This window comes from Pleurodeles waltl, chromosome 10 (assembly GCF_031143425.1).
Source record: "Pleurodeles waltl isolate 20211129_DDA chromosome 10, aPleWal1.hap1.20221129, whole genome shotgun sequence".
NCBI classification, from domain to species: domain Eukaryota; kingdom Metazoa; phylum Chordata; class Amphibia; order Caudata; family Salamandridae; genus Pleurodeles; species Pleurodeles waltl.
In genome coordinates, this window is record NC_090449.1 from 627,257,943 (window position 1) to 627,278,447 (window position 20,505).

The window sequence follows — 20,505 nt, forward strand, 5'->3', positions numbered from 1 at the left end:
TTTCCAGTCCAGGAAAGACCTGGCTTGGCAGTTTGGGCTGGACTGTTCACATGGGAAACAGGGTCAACACTGATTTGCATTTGGCTGGGTCCAAACTGAAACGACATGGGTAACAAAAAAACGATGTATTTAGGCCCAGATCTCTGTACTGGGGTGAATGTTTGAAATTGTTTAGCATTCCGTCCATCACTTGTTCTTTTTTGCATTTGCTGCCCCAAGTGGGAAGGGTATGCCCAGACGTGGGTCCCGTGCTCCCAATGCCACTGGAATCAAGCTAGCCTGGCTGATGAAGGGTGATACCCTGAAACCGGTCCTAGGATGCTTGTTTCCAGTCCAGGAAGGACCTGGCTTGGCAGTTCGGGCTGGACAGTTCCCATGGGAAACAGGGGCAAGACTGATTTGCATATGGCTGGGTCCAAACTGGAATGGCATGGGTAGCAAAAAAACGATGGATTTAGTCCCAGATCTCTGTACTGGGGGTGAATGTTTGACATTGTTCAGCATTCCGTCCATCACTTGTTCCTTTTTGCATTTGCTGCCCCAAGTGGGAAGGGTATGCCCAGACGCGGGTCCCGTGCTCCCCATGCCACTGGAATCAAGCTAGCCTGGCTGATGAATGGTGATACCCGGAAACCGGTCCTAGGATGCTTGTTTCCAGTCCAGGAATGGCCTGGCTTGGCAGTTCGGGCTGGACTGTTCCCATGGGGAACAGGGTCAAGACTGATTTGCATTAGGCTGGGTCCAAACTGGAACGGCATGGGTAGCAAAAAAACGATGGATTTAGGCACAGATCTCTGTACTGGGGGTGAATGTTTGACATTGTTCAGCATTCCATCCATAAATTGTTCTTTTTTGCATTTGCTGCCCCAAGTGGGAAGGGTATGCCCAGACGTGGGTCCCGTGCACCCCATGCCACTGGAATCAAACTAGCCTGGCTGATGAGGGGGATTCCCTGAATCCGGTCCTAGGATGCTTGTTTCCAGTCCAGGAAGGACCTGGCTTGGCAGTTCGGGCTGGACTGTTCCCATGGGAAACAGGGTCAAGACTGATTTGCATTTGGCTGGATCCAAACTGGAACGGCATGGGTAACAAAAAAACGATGGATTTAGGCCCAGATCTCTGTACTGGGGGTGAATGTTTGACCTTGTTCAGCATTCCGTCCATCACTTGTTCTTTTTTGCATTTGCTGCCCCAAGTGGAAAGGGTATGCCCAGACGTGGCTCCCGTGCTTCCCATGCCACTAGAATCAAGCTAGCCTGGCAGATGAAGCGTGATACCCTGAAACCGGTCCTAGGATGCTTGTTTCCAGTCCAGGAAGGACCTGGCTTGGCAGTTTGGGCTAGACTGTTCCCATGGGGAACAGGGTCAAGACTGATTTGCATATGGCTGGGTCCAAACTGGAACGGCATGGGTAGCAAAAAAACGATGGATTTAGGCCCAGATCTCTGTACTGGGGTGAATGTTTGACATTGCTCAGCATTCCATGCATCACTTGTTCTTTTTTGCATTTGCAGCCCCAAGTGGGAAGGGTATGCTCAGACGTGGGTCCCGTGCTCCCCATGCCACTGGAACCAAGCTAGCCTGGCTGATGAAGGGTGATACCCTGAAACCGGTCCTAGGATGCTTGTTTCCAGTCCAGGAAGGACCTTGCTTGGCAGTTCGGGCTGGACAGTTCCCATGGGAAACAGGGTCAAGACTGATTTGCATTTGGCTGGGTCCAAACTGGAACGACATGGGTAACAAAAAAACGATGGATTTAGGCCCAGATCTCTGTACTGGGGTGAATGTTTGACATTGTTCAGCATTCCGTCCATCACTTGTTCTTTTTTGCATTTGCTGCCCCAAGTGGGAAGGGTATGCGCAGACGTGGGTCCCGTGCTCCCCATGCCACTGGAATCAAGGTAGCCTGGCTGATGAAGGGTGATGCCCTGAAACCGGTCCTAGGATGCTTGTTTCCAGTCCAGGAAAGGCCTGGCTTGGCAGTTCGGGCTGGACTGTTCCCATGGGGAACAGGGTCAAGACTGATTTGCATTAGGCTGGGTCCAAACTGGAACGGCATGGGTAGCAAAAAAAACGATGGATTTAGGCACAGATCTCTGTACTGGGGTGAATGTTTGACATTGTTCAGCATTCCATCCATAAATTGTTCTTTTTTGCATTTGCTGCCCCAAGTGGAAAGGGTATGCCCAGACGTGGGACCCGTGCACCCAATGCCACTGGAATCAAGCTAGCCTGGCTGATGAGGGGGATTCCCTGAAACCGGTCCTAGGATGCTTGTTTCCAGTCTAGGAAGGACCTGGCTTGGCAGTTCGGGCTGGACTGTTCCCATGGGAAACAGGGTCAAGACTGATTTGCATTTCGCTGGATCCAAACTGGAACGGCATGGGTAACAAAAAAACGATGGATTTAGGCCCAGATCTCTGTACTGGGGGTGAATGTTTGACCTTGTTCAGCATTCCGTCCATCACTTGTTCTTTTTTGCATTTGCTGCCCCAAGTGGAAAGGGTATGCTCAGACGTGGCTCCCGTGCTTCCCATGCCACTAGAATCAAGCTAGCCTGGCAGATGAAGCGTGATACCCTGAAACCGGTCCTAGGATGCTTGGTTCCAGTCCAGGAAGGACCTGGCTTGGCAGTTTGGGCTAGACTGTTCCCATGGGGGACAGGGTCAAGACTGATTTGCATATGGCTGGGTCCAAACTGGAACGGCATGGGTATCAAAAAAACGATGGATTTAGGCCCAGATCTCTGTACTGGGGTGAATGTTTGACATTGCTCAGCATTCCATCCATCACTTGTTCTTTTTTGCATTTGCTGCCCCAAGTGGGAAGGGTATGCTCAGACGTGGGTCCCGTGCTCCCCATGCCACTGGAATCAAGCTAGCCTGGCTGATGAAGGGTGATACCCTGAAACCGGTCCTAGGATGCTTGTTTCCAGTCCAGGATGGACCTGGCTTGGCAGTTCGGGCTGGACTGTTCCCATGGGAAACAGGGTCAAGACTGATTTGCATTTGGCTGGGTCCAAACTGGAACGACATGGATAACAAAAAAACGATGGATTTAGGCCCAGATCTCTGTACTGGGGTGAATGTTTGACATTGTTCAGCATTCCGTCCATCACTTGTTCTTTTTTGCATTTGCTGCCCCAAGTGGGAAGGGTATGCCCAGACGTGGGTGCCGTGCTCCCCATGCCACTTGAATCAAGCTAGCCTGGCTGATGAAGGGTGATGCCCTGAAACCGGTCCTGGGATGCTTGTTTCCAGTCCAGGAGGGACCTGGCTTGGCAGTTCGGGCTGGACTGTTCCCATGGGAAACAGGGTCAAGACTGATTTGCATATGGCTGGGTCCAAACTGGAACGGCATGGGTAGCAAAAAAATTATGGATTTAGGCCCAGATCTCTGTACTGGGGTGAATGTTTGACGTTGTTCAGCATTCCGTCCATCACTTGTTCTTTTTTGCGTTTGCTGCCCCAAGTGGGAAGGGTATGCTCAGACGTGGGTCCCGTGCTCCCAATGCCACTGGAATTAAGCTAGCCTGGCTGATGAAGGGTGATACCCTGAAACCAGTCCTAGGATGCTTGTTTCCAGTCCAGGAAGGACCTGGCTTGGCAGTTTGGGCTGGACTGTTCCAATGGGAAACATGGTCAAGACTGATTTGCATTTGGCTGGGTCCAAACTGAAACGACATGGGTAACAAAAAAACGATGTATTTAGGCCCAGATCTCTGTACTGGGGTGAATGTTTGACATTGTTTAGCATTCCGTCCATCACTTGTTCTTTTTTGCATTTGCTGCCCCAAGTGGGAAGGGTATGCCCGTGCTCCCAATGCCACTGGAATCAAGCTAGCCTGGCTGATGAAGGGTGATACCCTGAAACCGGTCGTAGGATGCTTGTTTCCAGTCCAGGAAGGACCTGGCTTAGCAGTTCGGGCTGGACTGTTCCCATGGGAAACAGGGCCAAGACTGATTTGCATATGGCTGGGTCCAAACTGGAATGGCATGATTAGCAAAAAAACGATGGATTTAGGCCCAGATCTCTGTACTGGGGGTGAATGTTTGACCTTGTTCAGCATTCCGTCCATCACTTGTTCTTTTTTGCATTTACTGCCCCAAGTGGAAAGGGTATGCCCAGACGTGGCTCCCGTGCTTCCCATGCCACTAGAATCAAGCTAGCCTGGCAGATGAAGCGTGATACCCTGAAACCGGTCCTAGGATGCTTGTTTCCAGTCCAGGAAGGACCTGGCTTGGCAGTTTGGGCTAGACTGTTCCCATGGGGAACAGGGTCAAGACTGATTTGCATATGGCTGGGTCCAAACTGGAACGGCATGGGTAGCAAAAAAACGATGGATTTAGGCCCAGATCTCTGTACTGGGGTGAATGTTTGACATTGCTCAGCATTCCATCCATCACTTGTTCTTTTTTGCATTTGCTGCCCCAAGTGGGAAGGGTATGCTCAGACGTGGGTCCCGTGCTCCCCATGCCACTGGAATCAAGCTAGCCTGGCTGATGAAGGGTGATACCCTGAAACCGGTCCTAGGATGCTTGTTTCCAGTCCAGGAAGGACCTGGCTTGGCAGTTCGGGCTGGACTGTTCCCATGGGAAACAGGGTCAAGACTGATTTGCATTTGTCTGGGTCCAAACTGGAACGACATGGGTAACAAAAAAACGATGGATTTAGGCACAGATCTCTGTACTGGGGTGAATGTTTGACATTGTTCAGCATTCCGTCCATCACTTGTTCTTTTTTGCATTTGCTGCCCCAAGTGGGAAGGGTATGCGCAGACGTGGGTCCCGTGCTCCCCATGCCACTGGAATCAAGCTAGCCTGGCTGATGAAGGGTGATGCCCTGAAACCGGTCCTAGGATGCTTGTTTCCAGTCCAGGAAAGGCCTGGCTTGGCAGTTCGGGCTGGACTGTTCCCATGGGGAACAGGGTCAAGACTGATTTGAATTAGACTGGGTCCAAACTGGAACGGCATGGGTAGCAAAAAAACGATGGATTTAGGCACAGATCTCTGTACTGGGGTGAATGTTTGACATTGTTCAGCATTCCATCCATAAATTGTTCTTTTTTGCATTTGCTGCCCCAAGTGGGAAGGGTATGCCCAGACGTGGGTCCCGTGCACCCAATGCCACTGGAATCAAGCTAGCCTGGCTGATGAGGGGGATTCCCTGAAACCGGTCCTAGGATGCTTGTTTCCAGTCCAGGAAGGACCTGGCTTGGCAGTTCGGGCTGGACTGTTCCCATAGGAAACAGGATCAAGACTGATTTGCATTTGGCTGGGTCCAAACTGGAACGACATGGGTAACAAAAAAACGATGGATTTAGGCACAGATCTCTGTACTGGGGTGAATGTTTGACATTGTTCAGCATTCCGTCCATCACTTGTTCTTTTTTGCATTTGCTGCCCCAAGTGGGAAGGGTATGCCCAGACGTGGGAGCCGTGCTCCCCATGCCACTTGAATCAAGCTAGCCTGGCTGATGAGGGTGATGCCCTGAAACCGGTCCTGGGACGCTTGTTTCCAGTCCAGGAGGGACCTGGCTTGGCAGTTCGGGCTGGACTGTTCCCACGGGAAACAGGGTCAAGACTGATTTGCATATGACTGGGTCCAAACTGGAACGGCATGGGTAGCAAAAAAATGATAGATTTAGGCCCAGATCTCTGTACTGGGGTGAATGTTTGACATTGTTCAGCATTCCGTCCATCACTTGTTCTTTTTTGCATTTGCTGCCCCAAGTGGGAAGGGTATGCCCAGACGTTGGTCCCGTGCTCCCCATGCCACTGGAATCAAGCTAGCCTGGCTGATGAAGGGTGATATCCTGAAACCGGTCCTAGGATGCTTGTTTCCAGTCCAGGAGGGACCTGGCTTGGCAGTTCGGGCTGGACTATTCCCATGGGAAACAGGGTCAAGACTGATTTGCATATGGCTGGGTCCAAACTGGAACGGCATGGGTAGCAAAAAAATGATGGATTTAGGCCCAGATCTCAGTACTGGGGTAAATGTTTGACATTGTTCAGCATTCCGTCCATCACTTGTTCTTTTTTACGTTTGCTGCCCCAAGTGGGTAGGGTATGCCCAGACGTAGGTCCTGTGCTCCCCATGCCACTGGAATGAAGCTAGCCTGGCTGATGAAGGGTGATTCCCTGAAATCGGTCCTAGGATGCTTGTTTCTGGTCCAGGAAGGACCTGGCTTGGCAGTTCTGGCTGGACTGTTCCCATGGGGAACAGGGTCAAGACTGATTTGCATTTGGCTGGGTCCAAACTGGAACGGCATGGGTAGCAAAAAAACGATGGATTTAGGCCCAGATCTCTGTACTGGGGTGAATGTTTGACATTGTTCAGCATTCCGTCCATCACTTGTTCTTTTTTGCATTTGCTGCCCAAGTGGGATGGGTATGCCCAGGCGTGGGTACCGTGCTCCCCATGCCACTGGAATCAAGCTAGCCTGGCTGATGAAGGGTGATACACTGAAACCGGTCCTAGGATGGTTGTTTCCAGTCCAGGAAGGACCTGGCTTGGCAGTTCGGGCTGGACTGTTCCCATGGGGAACAGGGTCAAGACTGATTTGCATTTGGCTGGGTCCAAACTGGAACGGCATGGGTAGCAAAAAAACGATGGATTTAGGCCCAGATCTCTGTACTAGGGGTGAATGTTTGACATTGTTCAGCATTCCATCCATCACTTGTTCTTTTTTGCATTTGCTGCCCCAAGTGGGAAGGGTATGCCCAGACGTGGGTCCTGTGCTCCCAATGCCACTGGAATCAAGCTAGCCTGCCTGATGAAGGGTGATACCCTGAAACCGGTCCTAGGATGCTTGTTTCCAGTCCAGGAAGGACCTGGCTTGGCAGTTCGGGCTGGACTGTTCCCATGGGAAACAGGGGCAAGACTGATTTGCATATGGCTGGGTCCAAACTGGAACGGCATGGGTAGCAAAAAAACGATGGATTTAGGCCCAGATCTCTGTACTGGGGGTGAATGTTTGACATTGTTCAGCATTCCGTCCATCACTTGTTCCTTTTTGCATGTGCTGCCCCAAGTGGGAAGGGTATGCCCAGACGTGGGTCCCGTGCTCCCCATGCCACTGGAATCAAGCTAGCCTGGCTGATGAAGGGTGATACCCTGAAACCGGTCCTAGGATGCTTGTTTCCAGTCCAGGGAGGGCCTGGCTTGACAGTTCGGGCTGGACTGTTCCCATGGGGAACAGGGTCAAGACTGATTTGCATTTGGCTGGGTCCAAACTGGAACGGCATGGGTAGCAAAAAAACGATGGATTTAGGCACAAATCTCTGTACTGGTGGTGAATGTTTGACATTGTTCAGCATTCCATCCATCACTTGTTCTTTTTTGCATTTGCTGCCCCAACTGGGAAGGGTATGCCCAGACGTGGGTCCCGTGCTCCCCATGCCACTGGAATCAAGCTAGCCTGGCTGTTGAAGGGTGATACCCTGAAAGCGGTCGTAGGATGCTTGTTTCCAGTCCAGGAAGGACCTGGCTTGGCAGTTCGGGCTGGACTGTTCCCATGGGGAACAGGGTCTGGACTGATTTGCTTTTGGCTGGGTCCAAACTGGAACGGCATGGGTAGCAAAAAAAAGATGGATTTAGGCCCAGATCTCAGTACTGGGGTGAATGTTTGACATTGTTCAGCATTCCGTCCATCACTTGTTCTTTTTTGCATTTGCTGCCCCAAGTGGGAAGGGTATGCCCAGACGTGGGTCCTGTGCTCCCCATGCCACTGGAATGAAGCTAGCCTGGCTGATGAAGGGTGATACCCTGAAATCGGTCCTAGGATGCTTGTTTCCGGTCCAGGAAGGACCTGGCTTGGCAGTTCTGGGTGGACTGTTCCCATGGGGAACAGGGTCAAGACTGATTTGCATTTGGCTGGGTCCAAACTGGAACGGCATGGGTAGCAAAAAAACGATGGATTTAGGCCCAGATCTCTGTACTGGGGTGAATGTTTGACATTGTTCAGCATTCCGTCCATCACTTGTTCTTTTTTGCATTTGCTGCCCCAAGTGGGAAGGGTATGCCCAGGCGTGGGTCCAGTGCTCCCCATGCCACTGGAATCAAGCTAGCCTGGCTGATGAAGGGTGATACCCTGAAACCAGTCCTAGGATGCTTGTTTCCAGTCCAGGAAGGACCTGGCTTGGCAGTTCGGGCTGGACTGTTCCCATGGGGAACAGGGTCAAGACTGATTTGCATTTGGCTGGGTCCAAACTGGAACGGCATGGGTTGCAAAAAAACGATGGATTTAGGCCCAGATCTCTGTACTGGGGGTGAATGTTTGACATTGTTCAGCATTCCGTCCATCACTTGTTCTTTTTTGCATTTGCTGCCCCAAGTGGGAAGGGTATCCCCAGACGTGGGTCCCGTGCTCCCAATGCCACTGGAATCAAGCTAGCCTGCCTGATGAAGGGTGATACCCTGAAACTGGTCCTAGGATGCTTGTTTCCAGTCCAGGAAGAACCTGACTTGGCAGTTCGGGCTGGACTGTTCCCATGGGAAACAGGGGCAAGACTGATTTGCATATGGCTGGGTCCAAACTGGAACGGCATGGGTAGCAAAAAAACGATGGATTTAGGCCCAGATCTCTGTACTGGGGGTGAATGTTTGACATTGTTCAGCATTCCGTCCATCACTTGTTCCTTTTTGCATGTGCTGCCCCAAGTGGGAAGGGTATGCCCAGCTGTGGGTCCTGTGCTCCCCATGCCACTGGAATCAAGCTAGCCTGGCTGATGAAGGGTGATACCCTGAAACCGGTCCTAGGATGCTTGTTTCCAGTCCAGGAAGGGCCTGGCTTGACAGTTCGGGCTGGACTGTTCCCATGGGGAACAGCGTCAAGACTGATTTGCATTTGCCTGGGTCCAAACTGGAACGGCATGGGTAGCAAAAAAACGATGGATTTAGGCACAAATCTCTGTACTGGTGGTGAATGTTTGACATTGTTCAGCATTCCATCCATCACTTGTTCTTTTTTGCATTTGCTGCCCCAAGTGGGAAGGGTATGCCCAAGACGTGGGTCCCGTGCTCCCCATGCCACTGGAATCAAGCTAGCCTGGCTGTTGAAGGGGGATACCCTGAAACCGGTCGTAGGATGCTTGTTTCCAGTCCAGGAAGGACCTGGCTTGGCAGTTCGGGCTGGACTGTTCCCATGGGGAACAGGGTCAAGACTGATTTGCTTTTGGCTGGGTCCAAACTGGAACGGCATGGGTAGCAAAAAAATGATGGATTTAGGCCCAGATCTCAGTACTGGGGTGAATGTTTGACATTGTTCAGCATTCCGTCCATCACTTGTTCTTTTTTGCGTTTGCTGCCCCAAGTGGGAAGGGTATGCCCAGACGTGGGTCCTGTGCTCCCCATGCCACTGGAATGAAGCTAGCCTGGCTGATGAAGGGTGATACCCTGAAATCGGTCCTAGGATGCTTGTTTCCGGTCCAGGAAGGACCTGGCTTGGCAGTTCTGGCTGGACTGTTCCCATGGGGAACAGGGTCAAGAATGATTTGCATTTGGCTGGGTCCAAACTGGAACGGCATGGGAAGCAAAAAAACGATGGATTTAGGCCCAGATCTCTGTACTGCGGTGAATGTTTGACATTGTTCAGCATTCCGTCCATCACTTGTTCTTTTTTGCATTTGCTGCCCCAAGTGGGAAGGGTATGCCCAGGCGTGGGTCCAGTGCTCCCCATGCCACTAGAATCAAGCTAGCGTGGCTGATGAAGGGTGATACCCTGAAACCAGTCCTAGGATGATTGTTTCCAGTCCAGGAAGGACCTGGCTTGGCAGTTCGGGCTGGACTGTTCCCATGGGGATCAGGGTCAAGACTGATTTGCATTTGGCTGGGTCCAAACTGGAACGGCATGGGTAGTAAAAAAACGATGGATTTAGGCCCAGATCTCTGTACTGGGGGTGAATGTTTGACATTGTTCAGCATTCCGTCCATCACTTGTTCTTTTTTGCATTTGCTGCCCCAAGTGGGAAGGGTATGCCCAGACGTGGGTCCCGTGCTCCCAATGCCACTGGAATCAAGCTAGCCTGCCTGATGAAGGGTGATACCCTGAAACCAGTCCTAGGATGCTTGTATCCAGTCCAGGAAGAACCTGGCTTGGCAGTTCGGGCTGGACTGTTCCCATGGGAAACAGGGGCAAGACTGATTTGCATATGGCTGGGTCCAAACTGGAACGGCATGGGTAGCAAAAAAACGATGGATTTAGGCCCAGATCTCTGTACTGGGGGTGAATGTTTGACATTGTTCAGCATTCCGTCCATCAATTGTTCTTTTTTGCACTTGGAGAAGCTGCAGCCATACGTGTTTAGCTCTCACTTCATAGTTCAAACAGACCACAGGCCTCTCAGATGGCTCCAACAAATAAAAGCTGAAAATCCCAAACTGCTTAGGCGGTCTATATTGCTGCATGGAATGGACTTTCAAGTGGAACACATGACCTGGGACTGCCCATGCTAATGCAGGTGGCTTTTCCAGATTCTTCCATTTTGATGATGAAGACTCACTACGGAGAGGTTAGTCTCATCCTCTTTTATTTGGGTGGGGGTAGTATGAGAAAGCACCTTTTTGACATGGTTAGCCCCCTGTTTTTGCCTGATATTTTATGTGGTTTCAAAGTTGTAGTGCCCGGGCTCATGGTAAACAGGATCCTTGAGACAGATCTCTTTTCTAAACCTGTTGTGATGCATCGGCACAACTGACAACACCTTTAACTGCCACTATAAGTCCCTAATAAATGGTACTTAGGTGCCCAGAGCATGGGATACTAAGGATAGGCCCCTGAGGGCAGCAGCACTGCTTGTGCCACCCTCAGGGGCCATGCATCCAAGTGCACCCAGCACTGCCATTGCAGGCTGAGTGTCCTGCTGCAAACCTAAAATACAAACATGACATGGCACACAGCTTGTGTGACCTGTCCACTAAATACTGAATGCAATATAGGTAAACCACCCCTCTGGTAGGCCTTTCAGCCCTAAGGCAGGGTGCACTATACTATATGTGTGGGCATAGATGCATGAGCAACATGCCCCTACTAAGTCCTTGCCAAACCTGGGACATAGTGAGTGTACAGAGCAGCCATTTTAAATGCACGTGCTAGACACTGGTTAGTACAAGTTTCCCAGCTACATGATGGCCACTCTGAACCCTGGGTTGTTTGGTATCAAATAACTCAGAACAATAAATCCAAACTGATACCAGTATTGGATTTATTGCAAAATGAACCCAGGGGCCACCTTAGAGGTGACACCTTCAAAAGCTAACTAACCCTGGCATGGTTGCTGACTGGTCAAGACCAGCCTGCCACCACCAGACAAGATTATGGAACCCTGGGGTGAGAGTCTTTGCTCTCTGGGTCCAGAAAACAAAGCCTTTCCTGGGCAGAGGTTTTACACCTCCTCCCCCAGGAATGGGCACAGCCCTACCTGCAAGCTTTAAAGGGCTTTCCGCCCTTGAAACTCATCCCCCTACCCTGCCGCAACCAGCAGATAACTGCCCCTATTGCAACCCCCTAATTTTGGCAGGAGCAACGGTGGGAAATGCACAAAGGACAGGAGGAGTGGCCTGCCTCCAGCCTGCACCTCCCATAAGGTGTTGCATGTGAGGTGACCCCTCCTTTTTATTTTTCTCCATTTTGCATGATAAGAAAATGGCCAATTAGGATAGGGTAGTGACCTCTGCCTCTAGGAAGTGGTCACATAATGGGTGTAGCCATCCCAAGGTAGGTGGCCCACGGACCACCACTAGGAACCTCCCTAGACACCCACTAACTGTAGTATTTAGAGGGCACCCGAGACCTGCAGCTCAGATTCGCTGGACACAAGAAGGCCAGCAGCAAAGAAGACCCAAGCCTCAAGGACAGAAGTGCTTCTCCACAAAGAAAAAGATGCCAACCCCTGCCTGCCGCACCCAGCACTGAAGGATTGACTGAACATTGGACAGATTCTCCAAAACGCCAGAGGTCCTCCAACCATCTGCAAATTGCCACAGACCTTCCTCCATAGTGAAGGCATCACTCCCTGCAACCAAGAAGCATAAACCAATGAAATCCAGTTCACTGACCGGGCACTGACCAAGGACACAGCAGCTGAACCAGATTTCACCCAACAGACACAGAAGACAAACCCTGTAAGTGTGCCAAGTTTGTTGGCACTGCAAACTCCAGTGGCTAATCAGTGCAATAGTAAGGACCTCCAACATCAGACACCCAAAAGAAAAGTCTACTCTGGACTCTTGGAGGACTAGAAGCAAGCACCAGTCGAGGGCCTTCAGGACAGATAAGCACCACCCCCAGAGAGGCCCTGCTGACCTGCAATCCTCCCACAAAGTGACCTGCCAACTCTTTCCAAGGGCACATTTGCGCACAGCTCTTGGCTGACCTAACTGCTCTGCACTCGGCCTGCCTGGTCCCTGCATCAGAGAACCAGCTGTGCTCAAAGGGTCCCCCACTCCTTACACTCCAATGGCACCCACCGGACTCACCTTGACGTCTGCCTATGCAGTGAATTTCCAAGTGGTCCCCCTTGCCTGTCCTGCACCAGCTCAAAGACTTTCAGCAGCTGCTCCCGCTTGAACTGGGAACTGCCTGAACTTCTCCAGCTGGCCCATTGGTCGCCTTAATTACCTCAACCTAAAAACAGAAGGAGACATTGATAAATGCATTTCCTGATTTTATATGCATTTTTGAAAGTCTTCTCGTATTGATTCTTATGGTGCATAATTATTCACAAAAGGACTATTTTTGCTAAACTTTGATAAATCATAACTTTAAAAGTACTTACTCAATTTTGCTGATCTTAGTCTTAAAAGTTTTATAAAAATCTGAAGCATTTTTGTAAATTGGCCTTGAGTTATTCTTTTGAGTGTGTGTCCACATTTACAGATACTGTGAGCACAACAAATGCTTAGCACTTCTAGTTTTTATCCTCTTAAAACCAAGGTGGGGTTGCTTGGACTCTCTGCACAGTGAACATCAGTTTTGAACACTATATACAGAGTCAGCCTCATACAAATCTCTCCATTATCTCAAAATCATACACAGAATTGGCAAGGCAAAACTTGAGGAGGCTTAGTAATAAAACTCAGGAACCAATCCTGGCCACAAAAATTTAAGCCATACTACTGTCAACCTGAGAATCCCTGCTAATAAAATGTCATCATACTAGGGGGGGCTCCTCCATTAGGGTGGAGGAGCATTTCCTGCCCGCCAGCAGTGCAAACTGTGTTTATTATTGTTTTTTGGTAAAAGGGGTGAGCCCATTGCTGGCCAAACACACATGCTCAATAAGGTCTCTCCAGCCCAGCAACACAGTTGCCAGACTGGAGAGAGCCTGCAAAGGCTCCCAGTCTGCCTGTGAGTGCCCTGGCTGGGTGCTCCCAGCTAATCCTGAAGCTGCTTTGAGCAGCGTCTGGATTGGTCGCAGGGCAGACTAGGAGCCTGTGCCTGAGAGGAGTGGATGGAGCGGTGTGGCGGCGGTGGAGGTAAGTGTTTTATAAATTATTTTTCTATTAATTCCCCCTCCTCCACCATGCGCCGCCCCGTCCCTTTTGCTTGCCGCAAGCCACAACTGCATCATACCCCACTGTCTCCTGTGTTCCTACTATTCTACAGACCACCATCCTATAACAAAGAATTCATGGAGGTAATCCTAAGAGATGAATGTGAAATGCCCCAATCTGTGCATCCTGAGTCACATGGAACATTTAGTTTCACAACCCAAAATTTCAGAAACCAAATAACATTATAACTCGTTTGGAAGCTCATGACCTTCATTCGCTCATTTCCAGAACTTCTCACATGGTAGAAAATGCACCGGACATTGTTTTCATCAATCCATTGTAAGTAACAACATATGGAATCCTGCCTATACATGGAACAATCACCATCTTATTTTTTTATTATACAACATTCTGCCAAGATCCAATTGTACCCAACCACTGGCACCAATAACCTACAAACAATAAAATAAACCTAACATTAAGCTCTGGAAGCTCAACTGATGATAAACTTGAATCGTAAACATATTACAAATAAAAATAAAAAACAGTTTTGAAATAGAAAACTATATTAATGGTCTCACTTCAAAATGAAAGTCCCCAACTTTTGGCTTCCTTCAAGCAATTGTCTCTCTTGGAATTACATGGCTTGTGAAAGCCAGTGGACTAGTCGGCTTTCCATCAATGGATCCATGTCCCCCAGAAACCACACACATGTTTTCACCAGAGCTCAAGACATCGTATCCTACTCCTCATTAAAAAAAAAAAAACCTGGACCAAGCAGACAAGCACAACTAAAGGCCAATATAAAAAGGCCATTCTTCAGAAAACTATTAGAATCTACAGCTTTCTCTCAGATCTCAAACTTCCCTGAGGATAACTTGCCAATCTCTGACCAACAAACTGTGGCCCTCATTACAACCCTGGCGGTCCAAGAGCGCCAGGGCTGTTCCGGAAGAAGCACCGCCAACAGGCTGGTGGTGCTTCCCAAGGGATTATGACAGCGGCGGAAGCACCGCGGTCGCACCGCCGGGGCCGGCGGTTTCCCACCACAATGGCCCCAGAGGTTGTAATCCGCCAGGGCAGCACTGCTTGCAGCGCTGCCCAGGGAATTACGAGTCCCCCTACCGCCAGCCTTTTCCTGGCAGTTTGAACCGCCAGGAAAAGGCTGGCGGTACGGGGAGTCGTGGGCCCCTGTGGGCCCCTGCACTGCCCATGCCACTGGCATGGGCAGTGCAGGGGCCCCCTGACAGGGCCCCGTGCAGCTTTTCACTGTTTGCTATGCAGACAGTGAAAAGCGTGTCGTGTGCAACTGCACCCGTCGCACGGCCGCAACACCGCCGGCTCCATTTGGAGCCGGCTCCTGTGTTGCGGCCGAGATCCCCGCTGGGCCGGCGGGGATCTCCTAATGGGCGTGGTGGGAGTGCAGCTGCGTTGCGGCCACCCGGCGGTCCGATTTTAGCCACCCGCCAAGGTCGTAATGAGGGCTTATATGCTGTCCAGGGAGAGGTACTGAAATTGCTCCAATGTTCATATGGAATCATCTGAAATCAACTATGGACACACAAATGTGATAGCTACACTGCTACCACTCTGAAGTGGTGTGAAAGTCTGACGGGAACATGGCAAGAGATAAAATGAAGAGAAAAGTGGCTTCAGCCTTTAAGATGAATGGCTTGATCGTGCGAGCTGAAGCCATTAGATATCTTACAGAAATTCTACAATAGGTCAATGAAGTGGAACTTGAAGTTGTAATAGATAGCATCATCGATGCTGTTGAGAAGCAGCCATTGTCTTCAAATGTGATCAAACTCTTAGTTGTAGAAACAGCAGTCCAGAAGTGTAGTCACTCTTCAGTCGAATCCATAGGACAGGTTTTTAACATCATTGGGGCATTTAATGTTCCTCACTATGGCCCTCAATATTACATTGGTGGTAAAAACCACCTACTGCCGCAGCAACGGCCGCCAAAAGACCATCACCGCGGCTACCAGCCATCCACCATATCATGACCATAGCCAGATTACCGCCACAAGAAGGGGGACATATGGCTGTGGTCATCCTGGCGGATTGCTGTGAGGTGGCGCTGCTACTGCCAGTAGACCACCCCCAGCCGTATTACAACAAATAATATGGCCTGGTGGTGTACTACTGGCGGGCGCTGCTGGTGGTAGCAACGCCTCTCCCGTCTCATGCCAGAAGACCCCCTGGATCCAGGTAAGTCAGGTCTCTGACAGGGGAGGGGGGGTGTTGTGTGTGTGTGGGGCTGTGTGTGCATGTATGTGTGTGCTTGAATGCGGGTGTGTGTTGAGTGTTGATTGTGTGTGTGCATATATGGAAGTGTGAGTGTGTGTATGTTTGGAAATTGCAATGCGTGTCTATGTGTATGTTTGGAAGTGTGATTAGATGTGTGTGTGATTGGATGTATGCATGCGTGTATGTATATGTGAATGAGTGTATGTGTGAGTGTGTGTGAAGGGGGCGTGGATGTAGGGGGGTTTCGAGAGGTAGGGTGTGGGGTGTGGGGGTCTTTGAGAGGTAGGAGGGTTGGGGACCCCTATCAGTGACAGGGAAAGAATTCCCTGTCACTTATAGGGCCTACCGCCATGGTTTTCGCGGCGTTACGAATGCCACGAAAACCATGGTGGTAGGCGGGGTCGTAATCCTGCAGGTGGCACAGTGACGGACGCCAGGCTGGAGATGTTTATCTCCAGCCCAGCGTCTGCTACCGCCATGGCAATCGGAGTGGTACATTGGCGGGTTGGCTTCAGCCAACAAAGCAATGACATAATGTGGCGGTAAGTACAGCCAGCCTGTTGGCGGTACTACCGCTACATTATTGCCGATCGTCGGGGTCATAATGACCCCCTATGTGTATCACGCAAAAAGAAAGAAGTTTCTCCCTTTGGCAATGACCAGCCACCCGGTGCCACACTTGTTTGGTACAGCAAAAGAAAAAGCTGAGTTGTTCCGTGAGCTGTATACAATTTTACAACATCGAACACACCTGCATGAATTGTTTACTCTTCCTGTAATTGGGTGCTCATCCAGATAAAAGCAGAAGTAATTTCCAATTTAAAACAGTCAAGACTCTATTTGGAGGCACAGCAAAAATTGGAGAAGTGATTGTTCTTGGAGTGTTGACCCAGCTTAAAGAGTGAAAGTATTTTCTGGAAGATCCTACTGGAGATGTACAGCTGGACCTCAGTAAAGCACAGTTCTACAGTGGCCTATACACAGAGTACTGCTTTGTTTTAGAAGAAGGATGGTATGAAGATAAAATGCTCCACATCAATGTGTTTGGTTTTCCACAAACTAAACCAGCACCCACAACAAGGGCATATTATGGAAACATTAATTTTTGTAGGTGGTCCTTCTGCAACATCGGTAAAAGCGTCAGTAAAACTGAAACAGCTGGAAGAGGAGAATGAGAATGCCATGTTTGTAATTGCCTCAGATATGTGGTCCGACAACACAGCAGTATTAGATGCACCATGGCCCAGATTTAAGAGGGCCTCGCACCATCTAATAACACATTAGCATAATTTGTTTATGCTAATGATCGTTAGATGGGCAAAAACATTGTACCATATCTACAAAGTGGCACAATGCACGCATTAATCCCCTTTGTAACCCCTTGCGCCACATTATGCCTGCTTCAGGCATAATGAATGCAAAGTGGGTGTTCCCCAGTTGGGGGGGGGGCGTGCAAATATGCCACAAAGAAATCTTTGGGACAAAACCCAGACCCTTCTCCAGGACACTTGTCTGTGTGTGGGTTAAAGTAAATTCACACAAATTTACCACTAGACTGTGCGGCTACTTGGGCCTGCTTGATTGTCCCGACCCTGTGTGCTCTCCATTGTCATGCTCCACGCCCTGTTTTGGGTCGGGTGCCCATCGGACCTGAGGTTGTCTCTTTGATTTTTCCCTTGGGCGTCTTTAGACTTGCCCTAAAAAAGGACGGTATTGTGAAAAATTCATCCCCTTGAGATTCAAAATGTTCGAAGTGTGGAGGATATATCTGAGGTGGTAGGGGGCCTTGTGTAAAGGGACCTTGTGTAAAGGGGGGTGGGTACATGAGATACATGGCCCACCCTCTCACTGTTCTGAAGCTGGCCCTCCTGTTTCTTCTGTTGTTCCATCTGCCTGGATACTGCAACAGAAGCGGCCATTTGGCAAGTCTAATATTCAGCAGATATTTTCAGTGTGTGACTACAAGCACGCACACTCCTGGAGGATCTATGATATTAGAGGGCACTAAAAAGTAGGTCACGCATGCACCACATGTGCATTTTAGAGGTGCTTCACGCATTTATGTGTGTTTACATTTTTTCTAAGTGAAGTATGTCCTGTATTTGTCTACTTTATGAGATTCACGAGTGCTTTTCCCACAAGTGGGGTGGAGGTTGCAAAGATGTGGCACCACACCCATTAGCAATACGAATAGCAGCCCTATACATATGAGGGCCATGATAACCTTTACTCTTTCGTTGGCACAGGTATCTCAGAAGGACATCTGTACCATTGAGTATTATTTCATTTTAGTTAGGTGTACCATACCACAGAACTTTCAGTGTTATTGCCTTTAATACTGGGGGTCAATCAAGGAGTTACATTAGGAAGTCCACCTTGGTCCTGAAGAGGAGTCTAGAGGTTAGACTCTGAAACATGGAGACCGACCAGGAGGTAAGGTACATAGTATACCCAACCTTTAATGCCTCTTTTTAACCAGACCGCCCCTGTGAGACATATTAAATTAGTAGTACCACCCAAGACCCCACCAATCCTATCCCTCTTAAGAGTCACATTGATGAAACTACAACAGTGCTCCCACGTATTCCGTTGGTCGTAGCATGCCCTGTTCCACAGCGGAATGGGAGGAAACCCAATGATGAAGCATGCCACCAAGGGGGTAACCCTGGTGGGTGAGGGTTTTTCTTTCTCTTGTCTACCCTGTGGAATCTCTTTGGGCAGGGCCTTTTTGTTATGTTATCTTCGCTATAAGGAGGACAGACTCAGCCCTACAAAAACCTCCTTCTCCCTCTTTGTTATCGTACATTCTGGGATAGCCAGATGCCACACCAGATAGGAACTTCATCACCCAAACCTACTATCCCATTGACTAGTGACCGCATTGTCCCCTCCGGGCACTTTCCTGGGATAAATATGGCACACCTGGCATCCAAGTCTTCAGTACACCGTGGATTTGGAGAACAGACCAAAGGAAGACAATCTTGTTGGCATTGAAAGCACACAATGAGAGGCTGCACTTGCTGTACTTTGGGCCAGTAAATGTTGGATCATGTCCTTGGCTCCTGGCTAGGGGAAAACATGATTCCCAGCCCCAGGTCAAAACAGTGACTCAAAGGTTCAGTCAAATGATCCCCTGCAACAGCAGCAGGGGCATTAAACCCTTTAAGAGCACAAATCACCAAGTTGGTAGGCACCCCAGATGTTTTGCTGCTACCTGATCCTAAGCACGTCAAGAGACAAATCTGAGATACCCCAAAGTTGTACCTGTGTCTGCTGGGCCAGTGGGTGCTGTCTGCTCTTGAATTTGTTGCCCAAGAGGCATACTATTTCCCCTTCAAAGATTTGCACTTTGACAACTGTGTCGTGAGAACCAAAGGCCTGTTGCAGTGGCCATTCTACCACCACAAAGAGGACTTCATGAGACCCCAAGTTCAGTGGCCAAAATCACCACACCTAACCCATGGACCAAGGGCTCTCCCGAAACTTAGCCCCGTTGAATGCACAACATCAGGAGCATCTTTGAGCATCTTTTAATTCTACATTCCCAGCATCAGGTCCACTCCATTGTCGTATTTGGTGGCCGTCTCCTAAAAACTGCAACTGGACTGGAAAAGGCTCTAGTGGCCAGGTAACTTCCCAAAGTATCCTTACTGGCCCCCTAGACCTCTGCCCTGTCAGAATTGGTCACCCAACTCTGGTCAGATTACCAAACAAACTCAAACTGTTTTGTTGGCCTATGTTTGCTTGTGGTTGATGTAAAAGTTACTAATTACTTTAGAAATTCATACCTCTAGATCCCTCCAGTGGATTTTGAGGATCAAGGACTCTAAAAATTCATTACAATATTCTCTGTTTTAATAAATTGTTGTTGTGTCTCTTTCTTGTTGTGTGGATTTCTTATTTTGTTGTTTGGTGCAGTTAAATACTTTACACATAGTTCCTTTGCCAAGCTTTACTGCTCGCAGCCACAGCTACCCAGGGTTGAGGATAAGATTAAGTAAAATAACCTGACTGGACTGGACTGGACCTTGTGAGTGTACTGCACAATAAGGCCCCACAGCCATATCATATAGTGTACCCAGATCCTCACAAGTTGATGAATAGTTGGGAACAGGGAGTGGGGAAAAGGTGAGACCAGGACAAACACAACATTCATCAAGTCAATGAGTAGCACATCATCATCACATCTGTTGTGGGAGGAAATCAAGGAATGACACAGTTCAGTTACTAAATATATTCCAAACAATCCTTCAGTCCCAGATTTCCCAAATTATCTAATTGTTCTCTTACCTAGTTTTGAAAAACACAAAATTGGGAGGACCCACACAGCTCTACAAATTGTTATTGTTAAGAAAATAAACATAATACTGAATAAATGCCAATATGGATGGTCAATCTGCATTCTTCTCTGAATATCCTCCTTGGATGGAGCGCTGGACCGACCCGGTCAGCAGAAGTATTATGGAGCTTTGATGCAGAGGAAGAGAAGGCCTGTGAAATGCAAAAAAATAAATGTCAGTTTTGTAGAGTCAAGGAGAAACTAAGCTTTGTGATGAATGAAGAACAAGAGGGCAGAGCATATGCTGGAGCAGTCATGTGTGATTAACTGAGAAGTGAGAACAATCTTTTACCATCTATCCCAGACAACTAGCTGCATGTACCTGATATACCTGGTTGATCAATCTCACAAATGTCAATTGTCATAACTCAGAATATTTAGCTGAGTGTGTCCATCATGTGATGTGACATCTGTCCAGT

The 20,505-nt window shown here is 49.1% G+C and overlaps 1 pseudogene; it reads left to right on the forward strand.

Annotated features, from left to right (window-relative positions):
- Nucleotides 1-15,113: 15,113 nt before the first annotated feature.
- On the forward strand, nucleotides 15,114-17,031 carry LOC138262441 (DNA polymerase epsilon subunit 2-like; annotated as a pseudogene).
- Nucleotides 17,032-20,505: the final 3,474 nt, after the last annotated feature.